Source organism: Papaver somniferum, chromosome 11 (genome assembly GCF_003573695.1).
Source record: "Papaver somniferum cultivar HN1 chromosome 11, ASM357369v1, whole genome shotgun sequence".
Classification (NCBI taxonomy): Eukaryota; Viridiplantae; Streptophyta; class Magnoliopsida; order Ranunculales; family Papaveraceae; genus Papaver; species Papaver somniferum.
In genome coordinates this window covers 56,787,921-56,809,068 of record NC_039368.1, presented here as the reverse complement: position 1 = coordinate 56,809,068, position 21,148 = coordinate 56,787,921, and positions in this window count along the sequence as shown.

Genomic DNA, 21,148 nt, shown 5'->3' with positions numbered 1-21,148 from the left:
GTTGGCTGAAATTTCATGGGCGTTCATGTAAGCAAAGGGATTGGATGGATGCATAAGCGAGTAAACTTCCCACGAGGTTTGGCGGGATGGATCAAAAAGTGGACACAACTAAGAACCTTGGCTAGCTGTGATCACGATACTTGACAGGGAGGCGTGTCTACTTCTGGAGAAAACGTTGAAGCGGAGCGGCTCTTGGAGAGAAACATTGAAGCGGAGCGGCTTCTGGAGGTGAGACGTTGAAGCGGATCTAGAAGCGGATCTTGGAGCAAAACGTTGAAGCGGATCAGCTGCTCCTAGAGAGAAACGTTGAAACGGAGAGGCTTCTAGAGAGAACGTTGAAGTGGCTCCTGGAGAGAAACTTTGAAGAGGAGCGGCTTCTGGAGGTGAGACGTTGAAACGGATCCTAGAGAGAAATGTTGAAGCGGAGCGACTTCTGGAGAGAACATTGAAGCGGAGCGGCTTCTGGAGAGAAAAGTAGAAGCGTCTCATGGAGCAAAGTTCGAAGCGCCAATGCAACACGGCTGAGAGCTTGAAAATATATCTCGGCGCTGCACCTTGGAGAAATAAAAAATCTTACACACATGCTCCGTCATAGATTACATGGTTTTGTGAACAGAGTCCCCAGAAAGTATTAATGCATAACTCCACTAATTGATGTTCGGTCACATTTGGTTTATGAAAATCTAACGCCCGCATTCCGAATCCCTTGATTAATCGTTCTGATGTTCATTATTTCACTCCTTTTGAGTTGTGGCCATGTCTTTCCGAGCCTTAGCAAAAACTTCTTGTATTTACATCAAATCAGCAATTGTAATAAGGGATCGGCTTCCTATGGCTCCCCCAGTCTCTCGTCCTGATGATGGAGTAGCAACGGCTCTAGTGACTGTTGGAGGTGTCACACTTGAAGAAACGTTGGGGGTGGCAGCAGCGGCTCTGACTCTGGTGACTGGAGGCGTAACACCTGAAGGAATATTTTCCGCGCCGCTGGTGTTGACAGGTGGCGTATTAATTCCACTGGAAGAATCGTTAATACCAAGAGTAATCTCAGCGCTAGTGTTTTCAGGGTTTGTTGCTGATCCGGACCTGAGTTCTACCATTTGGAGATCGGGATTGAAAAAATGAAATTGGAAATTGGAAATTGGTATTGCAACCGAGAGATTAATCTCCCACTGTGGTCCCTAGTTGTTTGTGGGTGAAAACCGTTTCTGCTGATTTTGTTAATTTTGGGTGTGTGGATGAGAAACGAATCTAAACCATAAACAATGCACTGCATGAGAGTACTTTTGATTCGAGAGATCAATCTGTACAATCCTGGCCTAAATCAAGAAATGGCCGTTCCATGCTTGCTTCGGTCACAAAGTGAAGGAGAAGGGTTGGTCTTAGGGAAGGAAGCGAAGAGAGTGTTGAGAACAAAATAGTTGATTCTGAAGGTGTGGTTGTTTATGACTTGTATCTGAAAGTAGAACTGGATAGAAGAATGGAAAGCTACCAGGTGATTCCTAGATACTGTATTGTTGCCGACCAAAACTTGTTTTTTGGTGAAAATAGGTGAAGCCTATATATACAAGTCATATTGAAACGTACTCTGGTCTCGTAGGAAGTGGAAACGATTGAGTGGTGGAAGAATAGAGTAACTTGTAACCGTCGGTCATTATGCTTCCATGATGAATGAAGTGAATTCGTTTACATCGTTACTTTTTACCACCACTAATTGTCCTGCTTCATGACACTTTCTTGTAACAGGCGCATTGAACGCCGCACGTTGTAAACCGCCAGACCAATACACTGATGAGCATCCCCCAGTTTGTGACATGTTTGATGTCTCGAGTGTTTTCGTGGAAAACTTGTAGCACTTTGCTACGTGTGGCAAGTCAAAGTCAAGGGACTTACCGCAGGAAAATAACATGTAATGCTATTAGGCTCGTTTTGGCTAGTCGCCTAAAACATGCCACAGGTTTGTCAGTTCGGTGGTGAACTTCGATGGCTGAGATCGCATCTCATGAAGGAGGGTAGCCGTTGATTATGGTTACCTTGTGTTGGCACCTGATAATGGCGCGGTGGTGTTTTGGTGTACGCCAGTGGAAATGTGGCATGTGTGGCATGGCTCGTGCATGCCAGTGGCACGATGGTGCAAGTGGTGCCTGGCGTAGCCATGGCTACTAGATTTAGGCAGCTGGTCGCCTGAAACTTGCCAAAAGTGTGTCAGTTCGGTGGCGAACTTAGATGACTGAGATTGTAATTCAGGAGAGAGGGTGGCCGTTGATTATGGCCACATTCTGTTGACACCTGTTAATGTCATAATGACATAGCCGTGCTGGTGACGTTGTGGCATGGCCAAAGCTAGGATTTGGCTCCGTGGACATAAGTTATATCCCCCCATTTGTGACATGATTGATATTTCACGAATCGTGGAGTCTGCAAGGCAGACATGTATTAGTTATTCAATTGTTGACTGATTTAGACTGTGAGTCTAGTTTTGTTGAATCGAGCATAAGTGGTGAATGCTCAGTGATTCATGGATTGAACATGTAGTTCTCTGAGATGTCAATGAATTACTGACCAGAGCGACTGAGCAAGTATTCTCAACTCGACGAATTGCTGAATATTGAGAGTTTGTCGAGCAACTGAGCAAGTGTTGCTCAATTCAACAAAATACTGAATATTGATAATTTGACGTGCAACTGAGCAAGTGTATCTCAATTCGACAAACTACTGATGAATTACTGAACATTGATGGTTGGATCAATATTCGAGCAACTGAGCAAGTATTGCTCAATTCGACGAATTATTTACTGATGTCGTGACCCAATAAAATATTAATCAAAAATATTGGTTAATTACCGAATATTATTAATTTGGATGTTGATTGCTGAATCAACATAATTTTGTGTTTGAACTTGCTCAGAATGGTGATTCGTGGAGCGTTTGTTCGAAACCCTAATTTTATCAATCCTTCATCAATTGGTGAATTGCTGAAAATTGGTCATGAGTGAGGAGGGACCGACCACATGGAATCATGAGCGTCCATGGGTGCCCAGTGCTCGAGTGAGCACGCACCAGGGTTTTCAGTTTGAGAGTTGGTGAAAAAATGATGATTAAATGCAGGATTCATTATTTATTGAAATATTGCTGGATTCAGTATTAGGTGATAAAACCTAGGTATGAGAGATGAGGACCGACCAAGAGATCATGGGACCAGCTCTTGGTGGTCACAAAACCAGTTGTTGGTCATTTGGAGAATCCCCCAGTTGGTTGGAGAGAGTTCGGACCAAGTATAAGCAATTGAGCAAATTAGGTCATAATTATGAAAACGTGTGGGACCAACCTTGTGCAATCTCTAGGAATGACCCTGGTCGGTCATGAAAGCGTGAACGTGTTTCCGTGGTGTCCGTGTTTCCATACTGAGGGTTTCAGTATTTTCTGATGCGCGTTCAAGCAATATCGTGAATTTTCAGAAGAGTTTCATCTTGACTGAGAATTCTCGATTTTTGTTGGAATGAGCATGTGTGCTCAATTCATCAATATTTTTAAAATATTAAAATAAAAGTGTTTTAATATTTAAAATTTCCGTGAGAGGCTAGCCAGTCGTGTGACTATGTTGGCTTTTGGTTTTTCGTAATTTGAGCAATATTTGAGAAAATATGGAGAAATCATGAATTTTGCTCAAACTCAGGAGTTTCATGAATTGAGGAAAATAATAATTATGCAAGATTAGGGATTGCAAGGTGTGGGACCGACCATGGCTAGGGAATGGCCGGACGGCTAGGTTGTCAGGTCTCATGCACCTTTCCCTATTTTATTATTTTTCATGAATCCTTGAAGTTATGGAAAATTCATGAGTTTTTGTTGAAACGGAGGAGTTTCGTGATATTAGAGAATAATAATTATGAAAGCTAAGGATTGTGAGGTATGGGACCGACCACGGCTCTGGCATGGCCGGCCGGGTTGCCCGGTCCCGCACACCTCTCCTTATTTTATAATATTATTTCGTGAATCCACGAAGTTATGGAGAATTCACGGGTTTTGCAAACACAAGGAAAGTTGCTAAAACCAAGGAGTTTTCGTGAGCACGAAATAACAAAAAATAAGGAAAATAATGGGAGAGGCACGGACCGACCATGGCTAGGGCACGGTCGGCCGACCGGATGGTGGGCCCGGCCTTGGGCGCCTCTTATTATCTTATTAATATTTATTGTTTTCTCCTGTTTTGCGAAGGATTCCTCATTATTTCATATTTTTGGACACTCGTTCGTGCATCCGGGTGCTCAGTCGTGCACCATTGTCGAGTACACTCGCACCATTTTTGTGGGGCTTACTCAGTGATGGTCCAGATGCCCGGTTGTTGAGTATCTATTACTAATCTATGAATTCAGTGGAGAATAATCCATGGAACTGAGTAATAAAAATGAATAGTTGTTCATTATTAATTCGCAGGATTAGCTGTGGATTCGACTACGAATTAAGAATAATAAAACAAGCATTACCATCCTACGGGATCATGGATTAGATCATAGAATCAGAGTAATTAAGACTATTTATTACCATTTCATGAGATCAATGGATTCGATCATGAAATCGGAGTAATGAGATATCACAATTGTCTTATTGCCATTCTATGAGATCAAGCCGTGGATTCGACCATGGAATAGGAGCAATTGTTATTGCCATTCCATGGGATCAGGACGTGGATTCGACCATGGAATAGGAGAAATTTTTATTGTCATTCATGGGATTAGACGGTGGATTAGACCATGGAATAGGAGCAATAATAGATTATTCTGGGAATTCAGTAGTGAGTGTCACGACAGGATTAATCTATTGCAGAAAAGATATTATCCAGTTAAAGCGTCACATCTATTCTGAATGGTGCATAGTCAGGAAGTCACGATGTTGTTTACGAGATGGAGGCGTTAGTGTTCTCAATCTACGGAGAATCACCTGAATCTATGCACAGTCTCTCCACATAATCATGGAACGGTGAGTGTCACCGACGTCCTGAATGCGCCCGCCGCCCAACTATTCTTCTATGTGGAGGTGGATCTCTCTCATGCAGTCAGGGAGCAGTGAGTATCACCGACGTCTTGAAGGCGTTAAGCTCTCAATCTACGGAGAACCGCCCAAATACTTTATTCTGCATAGAGGTCACGACGAAATGCCAGGGATCGAACGCTCAGCTGGTGGAGGCTTTTCGAAAACATATTCATCATGGCTTCGTAAAATATGAATCGTTGCATGCCTGAAAGCCGTGTCAAAAACATGCCTCATGATTTTACAGTTTTTCCTTTGTTGAAAATACACCATCTACATTAAGTCCCCTGCTTAGTGAGGAACAGTCATGTTCCGCAGTAAGCATTAAATAGTGATTTTCAGTCGACGAGATCAGTGGTTGAACTCGGTCTACAAATGTATCGTCAGAATCCTCGATTTGCTCCAATGGTGTCATGTACGAGCAAATGTTTGGGTGAGGACCCTGATGGTATGATAGAGTGTGATTCCGTGAGCACGGAGATGAAGCATCGCCGATTTGGTCTGTTGAAAGTCCAGTTATGGTCAGTTTAGTGTTTATAGGCTCGGCCAAAAAAAAGGAAATCCTTGTTTTAGGAACAAACGTTCGTTCGTTAGTTTAAGAAACAAACAAAGTAGACCTGAGTCTAATGACATAAAATTTTGTCTATGAGCTTTCATGAAATTTTTATTTTTGAAAATATGCTCTTGTTTCAAAGACGGATGCTCGTACAAGGGAGCAAAATATATATTTTAAAATTTACGTGAGTTTCACGTTAAAAATATTTTCTGTAAAATCAATGTTTTGATTTTGAACAACTGTTGAAAGTAGAGAATCATACATTGTGAAATAATGTCTGAGTTTTCACAATTATAGAATGGACGTTTGTCCAATTTTGGAAAATCAGTGGATGTTACGTGGGTTGTTCACGGTTTTATGAACATAAATTTATGATTTTTGAGCAAATACTGAAAGCAAACAATTGTATATGTGATGAAATAATGTATGTATGAGATTGGTGATTTTATAGTGTATGCACACATGTAGAAAATCAACGAATGTTCACATGAAAGGTTATGTGAACTATTCATAGTTTTGTGAAAAGTCAGTGTTGAATCTAGAATGATAAGTTTTGCTCGTCTTCGCAGGTTTCAAAGAGTGAGCAAGTTTTCGAAGTTTCGTGTCATCACTAAAGTCTAGTGAAATCGTAAAATAGGTAAGAGTTGGGGATTACCATTTTTGCAGACGCAGATGTGAGCATCTCTATTCCATGATTCATTGTTTTGTTGAATCCTGCGCTTTGTATGAATGATGCGCTGAATGTTATGCATCTGTCACAGCCACTTTGCAAGAATGACTAACTCCCATGATGACACTTTCAAAGACAACGTTTCCAGAGATGACATCTCTACGGATGAAACTTTAATAAATGGTACTCCTGGGACCTCTGAGTGATGGTGAGAGATCCTTCATACCGAGTTGTACTTCTGGTTATTATTAGCTTTACCGCAGGATGATCGTATAGTGAAATCCCGGATCAATGTAGACTCCATGGAAATGGAAGAAAGTCTACGGGAGCGGAGAACCCAGAAGTAAGGACTACAAGAGGTTAGCAAATGACGTGCAGTCCTCATCCGTTTCTTTGGTGAGTTATTAGCGCTCCTTGTGTCATGAATTTGACCATGTAATTAGGATCACGAGACCAAGGTTTTTTTTTTTTTTTCAGACTTTTGCTTCTTCGATTGACGGTCTTCAACTTGTTCCCGGGCAAAAATCAGGAATCCAACACTGAGGAAAAGTCGATGTAAGTATCTTTTTTGTGCGCATCTCCTTGAATGAAATAAGAATAATTGTTGTTGATGAATCCAAGAAGAAATAATTGTATATAAGCATCATGTTGATGAAGCGTGCTCTTCTTTGGGACATGGGAATACGGAGAATTCCCGAAATCCCGAACCGAATGGAGATAACGGCGTTGCCAATGGAGATCCCGATATTGCCGAGCCTTCAAATGATTTAAAGACTCCCTTAGTAAGTATATCTCCTGTAATTTATTCATAGAAGTATGAAATTGTTGATTTGTGAATGAATGAATGAGAATCCATGTAAATTTATGGATAACTTTGCCGAAATACGTCACCAGAAAATTTCAGACTTCAGATTTTACTAGAAACGCTGTAGAATCCTCGTCCGAAGTCGTATTTTCGCGGTCTGTGTATGTATTTAATCCCGGTAAATTTCCAAGCTTTAACAAAGAATCTTTTTGAATTTTGAGCATTTTTAGGGCCTGAAAAAGGCGAAATAGTGAACTTCCAGGAGACCTTCAGAACTTTTCCAGGTTGCATGTTGTCCGATGTTTTGGCCACATCTGTTAGCTCGTTCATCCGATTGTTATGAAATTTCGATATGTTATAGAAAACATCCATACGAAGAGAATGGTATATGACCCAAACTTAAATTACTTACCAATTTCTCTCAGTTCTTCGTTTAATATAGGGCAGCATAGAATCTCTTCAGATGTGCTTGTCTGAAAAACGTGTTTCATGGCTTCTACACTATTTGCTCATGTTTTAGATGCATAGTAAAGAACTTAGATGATGTTAGTTCACTTACATGCTGGATTTTATGGTTGTGTTGGGTTTCCACACTTGAATCATTCTAATCCCATGTAATCTTCACATTAGGTGCCAAATGCTGAAGTTAGGAATAATGGATCAACAATGATGACTTGAGCAACAATGGAGCCGTTGATAATGAGAGCTCCATCCCTATACCTCAAGGTCATGTAAAACTTGTTGTTGATGCCGTGGAGGTGACTGAAACTCCAATTGTGCGTGAGATGGTGGAACCCGAATCGAGAATGGAAGAAGCTGCTCCAACCGAAGTTGTTCCTATGATTGCTGACGCAACTGAAAACCGGATAATAGTGCATGAGTATCCCAATGCAGGGACTGCTTTTACTCCTCCATTTGGTGAGATACTCCCATATCACAGGTTTCTTGGTGGATTTAGCGTTCCCATTGAATATGCTGCTATGTACAAGAAACCGTGGAAGATGTATGGGCACATCGTCGTTACCAAGGATCCGGAGCATAGCTATTTCTTGACGAGGCAAGTAGAAGTCATCTTGCGTGTTATAAATGATCTCCGTATCACATCTAGAAATACTGTCACCCGGGATGTACTCTTTGATTGGGAGTACAACTTGAAGAAAGTTGAAGAACTTGGCTTCAATCTGAAGTGGCTTCGTCAAAAGATTGATGCTATCAGGAAAGCAGTGGAAGGTGACACTCCTTTCACCACCAGTGATGCCGTGTTGAAGAAGATGGATGAAGATGCTGAGCTGACCAAGAAGCTGGAGGCGGAGAAAGCTGCTTTGCAAGTCTTGGAGGATGCAGAAAAGCATAAATCTTATTTTGCTGTCTTTCTTTAGTTTTCTTTCCATGATATCTTGAACCTTGGACTTCTGAGAGATGTTGGGTTTTATTTTGGTTTTGATTTCTTGATTGGTTTTGGATTGTGAAATCGATCGTCTTGACCAGTGGACCGTCAGTCCCCAGTATTTTGTTAAGTCTCTCCCTTTCGTTTTCCCTTCTTCTGGTGAGACCTAGATAGAGGACCCAGGTAGAAAAATTGATGTAAAGACCTAGATGGTCGAAGTTGGAGGTACCTTTATGAAGGATTTAGCGGAAGGACCTGGTGGACATCGATCGACTGTGAAGGTTATGAATCCCGTCTAAGAATTGCTGCTTGCATGTTGTATGCTCGGGAAGCTGTAGGAACCTCATACGACGTCGGAATTCGATGCTTGACCCCAACTTTTGAAGCTAAGAGACTGATTTATCACATGAGCAAAGAATCACTTAATTTGGAGTTGTAGAGGTCATCCAAGTAAGCATGCACATTTGTAATTTGTAATCTCGTACAAATTTTTCAGATGTCGTAGACCTGACGGTAAAGGCCATATTTTTCAGCTCATATGCCCGATTGATGCGCCCTTTTGTTATGTTGTAGGAGAAACATAGACGAACATCTTTTGTTGAGGAAGTATTATCCCATTCCTCACCCATTGGTAATTTTTTGTAAACCCATGGCCTGGAGCATGTCGTATCTCACTTGTAGAGGCGATGAGAACATCTTGTAGAAGATTTTGGTTTTTTGCCCGTCTGCCGGGCAAGCTTTGGGAAGATTTTCATGTTAGCATGTTTTCATGTTTACACATCTTGATATGAATCATTAGAGTTGAAGAAGTATGATCCATAGAGAATGGATAGTTGATGAAGCCGGATGTTGCGCCCGAGAGTGATGTTGAGATTACAACTGGAAGTTCTCCATAAATTCTTGTTGATGCTGAGACCATGAATAGAGTTCCTCCACATGCTGATGCCGATACTATGATTGGAGTTGATACAAAGACCGAAGATGATAGTCTTTGCTCTGCCGTCCAGTGAGCATGCACAAACTAATTGGTGAGTTGAGCATTCCTAAGATGAAGGTGTATTAGGATTTCAACCCAAATCCTCCTGTTATGACTTTACTGTGAAGTGGCTCGTCATGGAATCGATGTTGTTGCGCGGTAGATAGCAGCATCATTCTTCATTTGGATATGATTGGTGAAGAGAGGAAGTTCCCCAGTCGTGCAGGGGCTTTTGATGTAGAGGTTCCGTTTGACGACGTTTCATGGAATCACATTAGGTTGCAATGACTTGTTATGTGGATAACATTTTTTGAAATATATTGAATTGATATTTCCAATAAAATCAAGTCCCCAGTGCATCCCTCATTCACTTAGCAGAGTTGAAGGAGTTTGTAGCATCCATTGATGAACGGTGTTGCATCTACTTCAGAAGTCTTATCATGGGATAGTGAAGGCTTATCGATTGTAATTCAGCTATACTTTGATCGTGTCGGTGTTGAACCGGTGTGTCACGTCGAGATATTGTGCTGAAGCTAGAGGCGTTATTATTGAAGGTGTACTCTTTGATTGGGAGTACAATTCGAAGGCTTCTTATGTGCTTGAGCGCTGAAGCGTCGAATGTCTTATGCTTGATCGTCTCGGCTCCGTGTATCTTCTGTCGATTCAGCATTCCGCTGCGAGGGATTCAACACTTGTGCAGACATCAGAGATTTCTGATTTTGTGGCACTCGTGGACATTCCTGCAAGTCTATGGAGAAATTCCCAAAGTGTTCTTTCCATGCTTCCGTCATCTCTCAGTGGTGAATGTCACGGTGAGATGCTCGATTCGAAGCGGTGTCAGGTTCAACCACTTGGTAAAATATTGCTGGAGTGATTACCCACTCATAGCGTCTTGTAATAGCAGAGATGCTAGCTGAATTGAGTCCCCATGCTAGAATAACATGTGAGGGAATGAAAGACATAGACATGGAAGGAATGAGACTTGCCTGAATGCGAAACCTCTTGATGAATTTCTATGTATCTTTTGCAGGTTATTGTTTCAACCTCGTCAGAGTTCGAATTTCCTCCAAGTGCTCTGATGATGGAACGTCCGCCAAATCTTCTGGATCAGAACTTTCTTTGTTGGAGAGATGTGCAACAAAAGACGCTTTATTTATAGTCATGTTTTCAGCATGGGTCCATGCTATAGCGTCATATCTTGGATTTTCCTGATTATGTGAAACTTTTTATATGTTCAGGTTGAACGTATTTTCACTTTGAGAGTGATGTAGACATAAGCGTCTATGAGCGTTCCTTCATGGTCTCTGACTGAGATGGGTGCATGAGTAGATTCTTGTCAACTGATGCCTGTGACTCTGAGGTATTTCAGTGGAATGATATTGATGGCAGTGTCAGCATCGATCAACATTCTTCTGAATTCATTTCCTCTAAGATGGACTGTGGTAAGAAGTCCCCAGTCATGCATCTCCTTGTATGTGGCGAGAGGTTCTGAAGGCACTTCTAGAATATGGTTCAAAGCCGTGAACATGTCTCCCTTTTGAGCCTTTGACAAATAAAGCAATTCGCATACATGCCTGACTGAACTGCTTCTTTGACTGGTTGTTCAGAGATTGTGAAAGTTCTGACTGAAAGAGGGTCTCTGTGTACTCTTTCAGTCCCCAAGTTAAGTTCCCAAATTCGACTTTTTCCTTGAATATGCGCTTCAAGATCCTGCAGTCGCTGGTGGGATGATTGACGAACCTATGGAAACAGCAGTAGCGAGGGTTCTCCATTTCTTCTTCAGTTGGTTTTTTTCTGACATATGGCAGCTTGATTGCACCATCCTGGATCCATGCATCAAGTAGTTCGATCACCTCTTCGATGAAGAAAGGGAAATCAGGTTCTGCTGGATCTGCATTTTGAGTTGGAGCTTGTGCATCCCGGATTTGACTACCCCTTTTTTGGTGATTTCGGAGGAGCTAGAGAAGCGTTCTTCCGCTGTGATTCGACTTTTTGTTTGCTCATTTCTGCAACAATATTTGTGGAAGGCTGGAGATTGTACTGATTGTTGACTAGGCGTCGGATGCTTCGAGATTCCTCGAACTTGCAGACTTTGCTCTTTCTAGTAACGCATTGTTGATTGCTTGGCTGCTCCATGGAGTTCTGAGAAAGTCTGGAATCGCAGATTCTCCAGCAAGGCTCTTTAGATTGGGATCATTATGCTGTGTTCATGCTCTCCTGTTGCCTCCATGAATCACGTGTTCTCGAGCGTTCCTTGTTCCGTTGTATAGTGTGGACGTTGGGGGAAGTGTAGCTCTTTGGGAGAGGAATTATTTGAGTAGCTGCAGGATATGGAGGTTGATAACGGTGGACATATGGTGTCTTGTCTTTTCCTCGATCCTCCATGAAGCGTTTCATATCCTCACGAGTGATGAAGCCTGCAGGTTTCTTTGTTGGCGGGTTATTTGCAGCCTTGTGGACTTAATCATCGTCTACTACATGGATCAGAATGACTTCAGGACCAGAGGCCGGAGATGTTTCTTTGGATTTTCCTTTCTCCTGAGCTTTCCCTGACATCTTGTTAGTGGGAGTTTTGAGATAATTGCACAGCTCTTTCTGAGTGGTGGCCATGTCAATCTGATTTTTGGCGAAAGTCCCTTGCACCTTCATGAGATCATCTACGGTAGGTGGATTCTCCCTGACTTCCTCAGGACGTCGGCCGAAGAGAGGTTGATTTTCGTTGTTGGTGTGAGGAGGAGTATTATCACCACTATTGCTGTAAGCAGGAATCTTTTATGTAATACCACCGTTGTTGCTAGTGCTAGCGATGTTCGCGTTAGGATTTGTAACTGAACCTGACCTAAGATCAACCATTTTGCGAAAATGTGAGATTGCAATAGAGATTAATCTCCCACTGTGGTCGCCAATCTGTATATGGGGAAAAACGGTTTGCTGGTATTCTAGGAAAGTGGAGAGTCGAGCGTGCTGTCGGGACTCCTCAACCGAGCGATCTGCCGAACCTCACACAGATGCACCGCTGCAAAGGGGGTGCTTAGATTCGGGAAATCAATCTGTATGACTCTGTCCTAAACCAATACAATGACCATTCCAGAGTCAATTCGGTCACAAAAAGGGAGATGGGTTGATCTGTAGGAGGGAAGCTGAGTGTTGTGTGGGATCAGTGATGATCAAGGATTGTGGGTGTGTTGAAGGTTTATGCAATATTTCTGAACTGTTGAAGTTGAGTTCTGTGAATAAGTTTATATCGAGTTGTTGACGGATAATGATGATAATAGATGATTGATGATATCCTGATGTCCTCGATTTAGACTTATTTATATTGCAAGAATGATGTACCACTGATCCCTGTAAGTGTGCCGTTTTTATTGAGTGAAAGAGTGGGAAAGTAGGAGATCGTGGTAAAGTCAGTTCCATGTCGTACGAAGACTTGACTGGTCGTGCACCCACTACTTTGCTAACTCCTTCAACCGTTTACATTACTTATGCACATTTCTCGTTGTGGATGAATCCACGTTCCGTAGACCGCCAAACCAAAACCCTAAGTGATATCCCCCCATTTGTGACGTGATTGATATTTCACGAATCGTGGATTCTGCAAGGAAGACGTGTATTAGTTAGTCAGTTGTTGACTGATTTAGACTGTGAGTCTAGTTTTGTTGAGTCGAGCATAAGTGGTGAATGCTCAGTGATTCATGGATTGAACATGTAGTTCTCTGAGATGTCAATGAATTACTGACTAGAGCGACTGAGAAAGTATTGCTCAACTCGACGAATTGTTGAATATTGAGAGTTTGTCGAGCAATTAAGCAAGTATTGCTCAATTCGACGAATTTGACAATTTTGGCGTGCAACTGAGCAAGTGTTGCTTAATTCAATAAAATACTGGATATTGATAATTTGACGTGCAATTGAGCAAGTGTTTCTCAATTTGACAAACTACTGATGAATTACTGAACATTGATGGTTGATCAATATTCGAGCAATTGAGCAAGTATTGCTCAATTCGACGAATTATTTACTGATGTCGTGACCCAATAAAATATTAATACAAAATATTGGTGAATTACCTAATATTATTAATTTGGATGTTGATTGATGAATCAACATTATTTTGTGTTTGAACTTGCTCAGAATGGTGATTCGTGGAGCGTTTGTTCGAAACCCTAATTTTATCAATCCTTCATCAATTGGTGAATTGCTGAAAATTGGTCATGAGTGAGGAGGGACCGACCACATGGAATCATGAGAGTCCATGGGTGCCCAGTGCTCGAGTGAGCACGCACCAGGGTTCTCAGTTTGAGAGTTGGTGAAAAAACGATGATTAAATGCATGATTCATTATTTATTGAAATATTGCTGGATTCAGCATTAGGTGATAAAACCTAGGTATGAGAGATGAGGACCGACCAAGAGAGCATGAGACCGGCTCTTGGTGGTCACGGGACTAATTGTTGGTCATTTGGAGAATCCCCCAGTTGGTTGGAGAGAGTTCGGGCCCAGTATGAGCAATTGAGCAAATTAGGTCAGAATTATGAAAACGTGTGGGACCGGCCTTATGCAAGCCCTAGGAATGACCCTGGTGGGTCATGAAGGCATGCACGTGTTTCCGTGATGTTCGTGTTTCCATACTGAGGGTTTCAGTATTTTCTGATGCGCGTTCAAGCAATATCGTGAATTTTCAGAAGAGTTTCATCTTGACTGAGAATTCTCGATTTTTGTTGGAATGAGCATGTATGCTCAATTCATCAATATTTTGAAAATATTAAAATTAAAAGTGTTTTAATATTTAAAATTGCCGTGAGAGGCTAGCCAGTCGTGTGACTATGTTGGCTTTTGGTTTTTCGTGATTTGAGCAATATTTGAGAAAATATGGAGAAATCATGAATTTTGCTCAAACCCATGAGTTTCATGAATTGAGGAAATTAATAATTATGCAAGATTAGGGATTGCAAGGTGTGGGACCGACCATGGATAGGGCATGGGCGGCCGGCTAGGTTTTCCGGTCCCACGCACCTTTCCCTATTTTATTATTTTTCATGAATCCTTGAAGTTATGGAGAATCCTTGACGTTATGGAGAATCCATGAGTTTTTGTTGAAACGGAGGAGTTTCGTGAGATTAGGGAATGATAATTATGAAAGCTAAGGATTGTGAGGTGTGGGACCGACCACGGCTTGGGCATGGCCGACCGGCTGTGTTGTCCGGTCCCGCACACCTCTCCTTATTTTATAATATTATTTCGTGAATCCACAAAGTTATGGAGAATTTACGGGTTTTTCAAAAAAAGGAAAGTTGCTAAAACCAAGGAGTTTTCGTGAGTTCACGAAATAACAAAAAATAAGGAAAATAATGGGAGAGGCACAGACCGACCATGGCTAGGGCACGGTCGGGCGGCCGGCTGGTGGGCCCGGCCTTGGGCGCCTCTTATAATCTTAATAATATTTATTGTTTTCTCCTTTTTTTTGCGAAGGATTCCTCATTATTTCATAATTTTGGATACTCGTTCGTGCATCCGGGTGCTCAGTCGTGCATCATTGTCGAGTACACTCGCACCATTTTTGTGGGGCTTACTCAGTGATGGTCCAGATGCCCGGTTGTTTACTATCTATTACTAATCTATGAATTCAGTGGGGAATAATCCATGAAACTGAGTAATAAAAATGAATAGTTGTTCATTATTAATTTGTAGGATCAACTGTGGATTCGACTACGAATTCAGAATAATAAAACAAGCATTACCATCCTATGGGATCGTGGATTCGACCATAGAATCAGAGTAATTAAGATTATCTACTACCATTTCATGAGATCAGTGGATTCGATCATGAAATCGGAGTAATGAGATAACACAGTTGTTTTATTGACATTCTATGAGATCAAGTCGTGGATTCGACCATGGAATAGGAGCAATTGTTATTTCCATTCCATGGGATCAGGCCGTGGATTCGACCATGGAATATGAGCAATAATAGATTATTCTGGGAATTCAGTAGTGAATGTCACGGTAGGATTAATCTATTGCAGAAAAAATTATAGCCAGTTAAAGCGTCACATCTATTCTGAATGATGCATAGTCAGGGAGTCACGATGTTGTTTACGACCTGAAGGCGTTAGTGTTCTCAATCTACGGAGAACCGAGGGAACAGTGAGTGTCACCGACGTTCTGAAGGCATCCGCCGCCCAACTATTCTTCTATGTAGAGGTGGGTCTCTCTCCTACAGTCATAGAACAATGAGTATCACCGACGTTTTGAAGGCGTTAATCTCTCAATCTACGGAGAACCGCCCAAATACTTTATTCTGCATAGAGGTCACGAAGAAATGCCAGGGATCGAACGCTCAGCTGATGGAGGCTTTTCGAAAACATATTCATCATGACTTCGTAAAATATGAATCATTGCATGCTTGAAATCCGTGTCAAAAACATGCCTCATGATTTTAAGGTTTTTTCCCTTTGTTGAAAATCCACCATCTACACTTGTATTGGCGGTTTTGCATAAATTCGGCTTGGCCATGGGGTATTGGCATCAGCGCTGCAGCTTTGGCTATTGATCGGCAGAGGTGACATTGCAACTTGGTCCGCAGAATGGGCGCTGGTTGGCTAGGAAAGGTAGATGGCGCTGTTGGATTTGAATGATGGATGAATGATGGGCGGCGCTGCTTGCTTGGCTACATCCATGGAATGGTGTTGCTGGCTAGATCCGTATAGCAGCGCTGTTAGATAGGTCAAACATCTGGGACGCATTGAAACGGCTGAGAAACTTCTGGGAAAGTTCAGATTTACGACTGGGAAACATGGAAATATCCGACCGTAACAGCTATATCGTCCGGAAGATTTTATATTTCCTGGCCGTAATTCTCCAACTGCATTGAGTTTTTTGAGGAACGACTAGTTTTTTCAAAAAACACTAGTCGTTGAGTCATTTTTGCTATAAAATGACCCTTCTCCAACCAAGAATTTATGCAAAAACACACTCCCTCTCTGTCCCTCCTCAAAATTGTTGCAAAAAAGGAAAGAAACATGGTTATTCGCTACACCATTGAAGAAGATGTTGCAATCGTCAAAGCGTGGCTGACTGTATCAAAGCATTTCGAAGATGCACTCATTTTCATAGATGAAACCTCAGAGGATTTTTGGAACCGTATGCGACTTGTTTTTATGGCATTAGACGGATATCGTAATGGAAGATCGATGAAACTCATTAAGAAAAGATTCGAGCATATCTTTCCACAATTGGAAGCCTTCAAAGACGAAATGGAAGCCGTAAAGATAAACAATCCCAATACGCCACGTGCACAAAGAGTAAGTTTGTCAATAATTGGCTCATCAAAAATTGTTTTATGTAAAACCAACTTAAGCTGATTATGAGCATGTCCATGGCAAGAAGTTTGAATTTCATGGTTGTTATCATGTCTTGGAGGAAAATCTACGCTGACTTCTTCCACTATTATTAAGACCCATGTTTGCAATGTAATGATATTTTTTTAAAATTTTATTCTATGAAATATGTATTTGTTTTCATTTCGGTGGAAAAGTATGGTCTTTTCCTTCCTTGGTTCCTAAAAATGACACAATTATATAAGAATAGAGAAACATTAAAATTTCATTCAGACCGTTACGGTTAGGAAGCAATACACAACCCATCTGTTTGTCACCCAACGGCTGGGAAAACTTTCCAAACCGACCGACATAAATCTTAACGGCTGGCAAAACTTTCCAAACCGACCGACACAAAATTTCACAGCTGGGAAAACTTTCCAACCCGACCAACGTAGGACTTCACGGATGGGAAAACTTTCCAACTCGACCGAAACAAACTTCATGGCTGGGAAACTAGTATAACGACTGAGAACCTATGGAGTTACGGTTAGGAATTCCTAGCCGAACTTGAGAAAATTTCCTTGTTTTCTACAGATACAGAACAATTAACGGCTAGAAAAGTCCCAACCGTGATAGATACTTTACGGTTGGGAGTTCTTTGTGTCCCAACCGTTGCTTCATATTTACGGCTAGGTCGAAAAGAACTCCTAGCCGTAATCCTCCCGGAACCTGTTTTCCTAAACCCTGAATTCTTCAATCTTACCTATTAAACCAATTTAAAGGAAAAATAAATGGTGGGTTTATGAATTCTCAGCATTCTGAAAGATTTAATGGTGTTTGGACAGATTCATTCACCGAATCTTTAATCTTCAATTTGTGGTTCAACACCTTCATAAACAATATAATCATAACAAGTCTATGATAATCCAAATCGTCCCGATCTTGTCATATTGAGAATAAATCTTAATAAACATTTTTGAAAAGCAATGGAGATTTGATTAAATTTTTTTTTCAAGGTTTTGTTTGATATTGAGAAGAAGAAGAAGAAGAAAAAGGATTAGGTGAATTAATTTTGGTTTTGAAATTTGATTTAGTTTTGATTTTAGGTATAATAATGATCAAAGGTATATTTGACTTTTCAGAAGAATTAGGTCCCCGTTATCCCCCTAAGGATGTTAGATAGCATATAAAGCCCCAAATTCCGAAAAATTCAAGCCCCAATAATAGGATTCTTAATTAACTTAATTTCAATTAAAATTCACAGGAGAGAACCATATCTTTGTTGTTTTTTTTTTGAAGGAAAGACGGGTTTTAACAACCCGAAATTTATTAAATCACCTCATTAAAATTGAGGTTTGAAGGATACATAACGGTGGAGAATAACCATTCCACCCATTGGAATCAGTAACATCAAAATCAATTACATCATTAGAAAACAGAAAGAATAACATTGTACTAAATTTTCAGATTTCGAAACTTAAAGAAACGAAAAACCGAAATTGTACAGATTTACATTCCGTCGACAAAATTGACATCCTTCTAATGGTCATTAATTCAAACCATTTTGATTCCTGATCTTTTGATTCTTGATCGCTAACATCATATATGTTAGATGCTTCCATATAAATGAAGTAATATGCCCAAATTAAAATCATCACCGCCAATCTTGGTCTTGTTTGATGAAGAAGATCATCGTCCATAATGTGATTGATAATATTGAAGCAGCAACATAACAAAAAAAACACCAACTTGGCTAATATATAACAAATCTAGATGACATGGAGAAATCATTAGATCAATCAAAGCAAAATATTAAAAAAACCTAAATAAAAAAATTGTTAGACCAACAATTTGCTTTATTGAATAAAATTATAAAAACTAATAATACTATCCCAGATAAAGAAAAAGCTACAAACACTTACTTCTTCTGTTAAAGAAATCTTGAGATCAGAAATTAAAAAAAAAAATAAAAAAAAAATAAAAAAAAAATAAATTCACACTTGCATAGAATTTTCGCTGCTGGAAAAAAATAAAGCAGACCAACAACAGTATATTCGGATTTTTCGCGGGTGAGAAGACGATCGGTATCGGGACCCCACTCGTATCGACAGCTTCTTTCTTCATCTATCAGAAGCATTTTCAGTCGGGTTCTTCGTCTTTGAAACTTACATTATTTCAAAGCTTCATCTTTCAAACTTCCACTTGTGAGTAAGTTCTTGTCTGTATTTTCCTTTTTTATTTTCTTTTTCAAACTAAAACCTTCAATTACTATACACGTAACCATGTACAGTTCTCTACCGAGGTTGTCATACAATGAGTACGGCAATGATTCATAAACTCTTGGAATTGCTGAATATTCGTTCTAGGTTATAGTGTATTTGACCTGATTTGAAATACTTAACATTTGTATACAATGCTTAATCACTGTTTGATATAATGCATCAAAGAAGTGCCTAGAAATTGATTGTAGTTTTATGATTTTAAAGAGGTTTTGACAAGGTTAATGTTAATATAGGGTTTTACAGTAATGGGTCCTCATACAATATTATAATTTCGCTACTTGGGTTTTGTGTTTGTCTAGAGGTTGAGTTTAAGAAGTTGAAGGGCAGGTTGAGTTTGGAAGAGATCTGCCTTTGGTGGTAACAACATTTCTTTGTCAAGTTGGGTTATGTAAATGTTGCAAGACAATATAAAAATGATATGCCTTTTGGTCAGAGGTTGTAACAACATTTCATTGTTAAGTTATTTTTGAGTGTTCACCTGATTACTTTTACACCTGTGCCCAAATTTAATTTTGCGGGTCTGACATGCTCTGACAATTGTTTTATTCTCCCCTCCACTTACATGTTGGTTGCATGTTTTATTGATACAGTACCAGGGGACTCGGTGAAACACTTCTTAAAAGTGGACTTACCTGTGCCTGCACTTACCAATCCAAGGTATAACAACAATCTATTTCTGTTCTGTTTTCTGGAAAAGATCTGAGTGTTTCCAACTGATTAGCTGCTAGAAGAGCAATATACCAATGACAAGTATTTGACGATGGATAATCTCAAAGTGTGAAAGGCCATGACACCATGTCGAGCATAACCCATTAGGTTTCCATTAGAACTTGCTGTTTTATTCATCGATGATGCGCTGTTGAATCTGATTTCTTCAGCAGTAATCACCCATTATTATAACATACAGGGAATTGATTTTTCAGTCATTATAAAGATGGCAAGTGTTGTACATATCCCTGCATATAATAACATTTTTGACTGTCTGGTCACTAATAGTTTTGTGGTGTCTGTTTTATGGATACAGTATCAAGGGACTCGGCAAAGCATTTGCGCGGGAGTTTATTCTGTCTGTAGATTGTGCTGTTATTGTTTCCCGCAGGTGCCAATTCAACCTTAATTTTTTTTTTTTTCTGTCCACCAATCAATTCATTTTTTTACTGTATGGTTCGATGAAAGAACACAACTTGACGGAGAAACATTGATGGATATGCATCTCTGATGTTTAGATGAAAGAACACAACTATTGCATTTCCTTATCCTTACATATAACAAATTCTATTTATTTTTTCCTTCGTCGGCCTCCCACTGCAGCAGCAGTCATCTAGTCCTGAAACTTTTTTCAGCACTACTGAAAACTTCAAAAACCTAATTATCTCAATACCCATCTCAGATCTGTAACTCTTGCAACTCCAAAATCAGATTTGATACCCACCTTTTTTAATAGTATCATCTAGCTTCCGCTAAATAACCTTTGTCTGTTATGAATGTTGTCGATTATCGATTAAAGTTTTTTTGCGTCTCGGTTAGTGCTCTTGCATCAAATCAAGTTTTGTACCAAGGTGATTAATCTCTCTCTCTCTCTCTCTCAACTGATTTCAAGTTTTCAACAATATATATCTGATATAAGTTATCTTGTTTACATACTCTGATAACATCTTTGAACTCACCATCAAGGGTCCTGAGGCAAGAACCATCTTTCATCAGAATCACCACTTTGTGAATTTTGAAACTTGTTTACAATGTTTAATTCCCTCGTATACGATTCCAAATCTGGTACAATATTTTGTTCCTAATTTGTTTGATTGTTGGTGGACATTTAGTTACTGATGAAAATTTTGGTAGTTGCTCAAATATTTTCGTAACCAGATTTTGGTAGTTGTTCAAATATTTTCACAACCAGTAGTAATACATTACAATACCATCTGAAACAAACAAATCAACAAATGGACTTAGCAAGGCAAATCAACACTTGAATCTAGTGCTTTCAGTCCGCTGTTTGGTACCATACAGGACAACAACATTTAGGAATTGGTACCCTCTTGAAATCACAATTTCAGTAGTTCAGGATTTTTACTAAAAGAGATTGTTCTGTAGAGGATTTTTATACCACTTAGTACATAAATTCG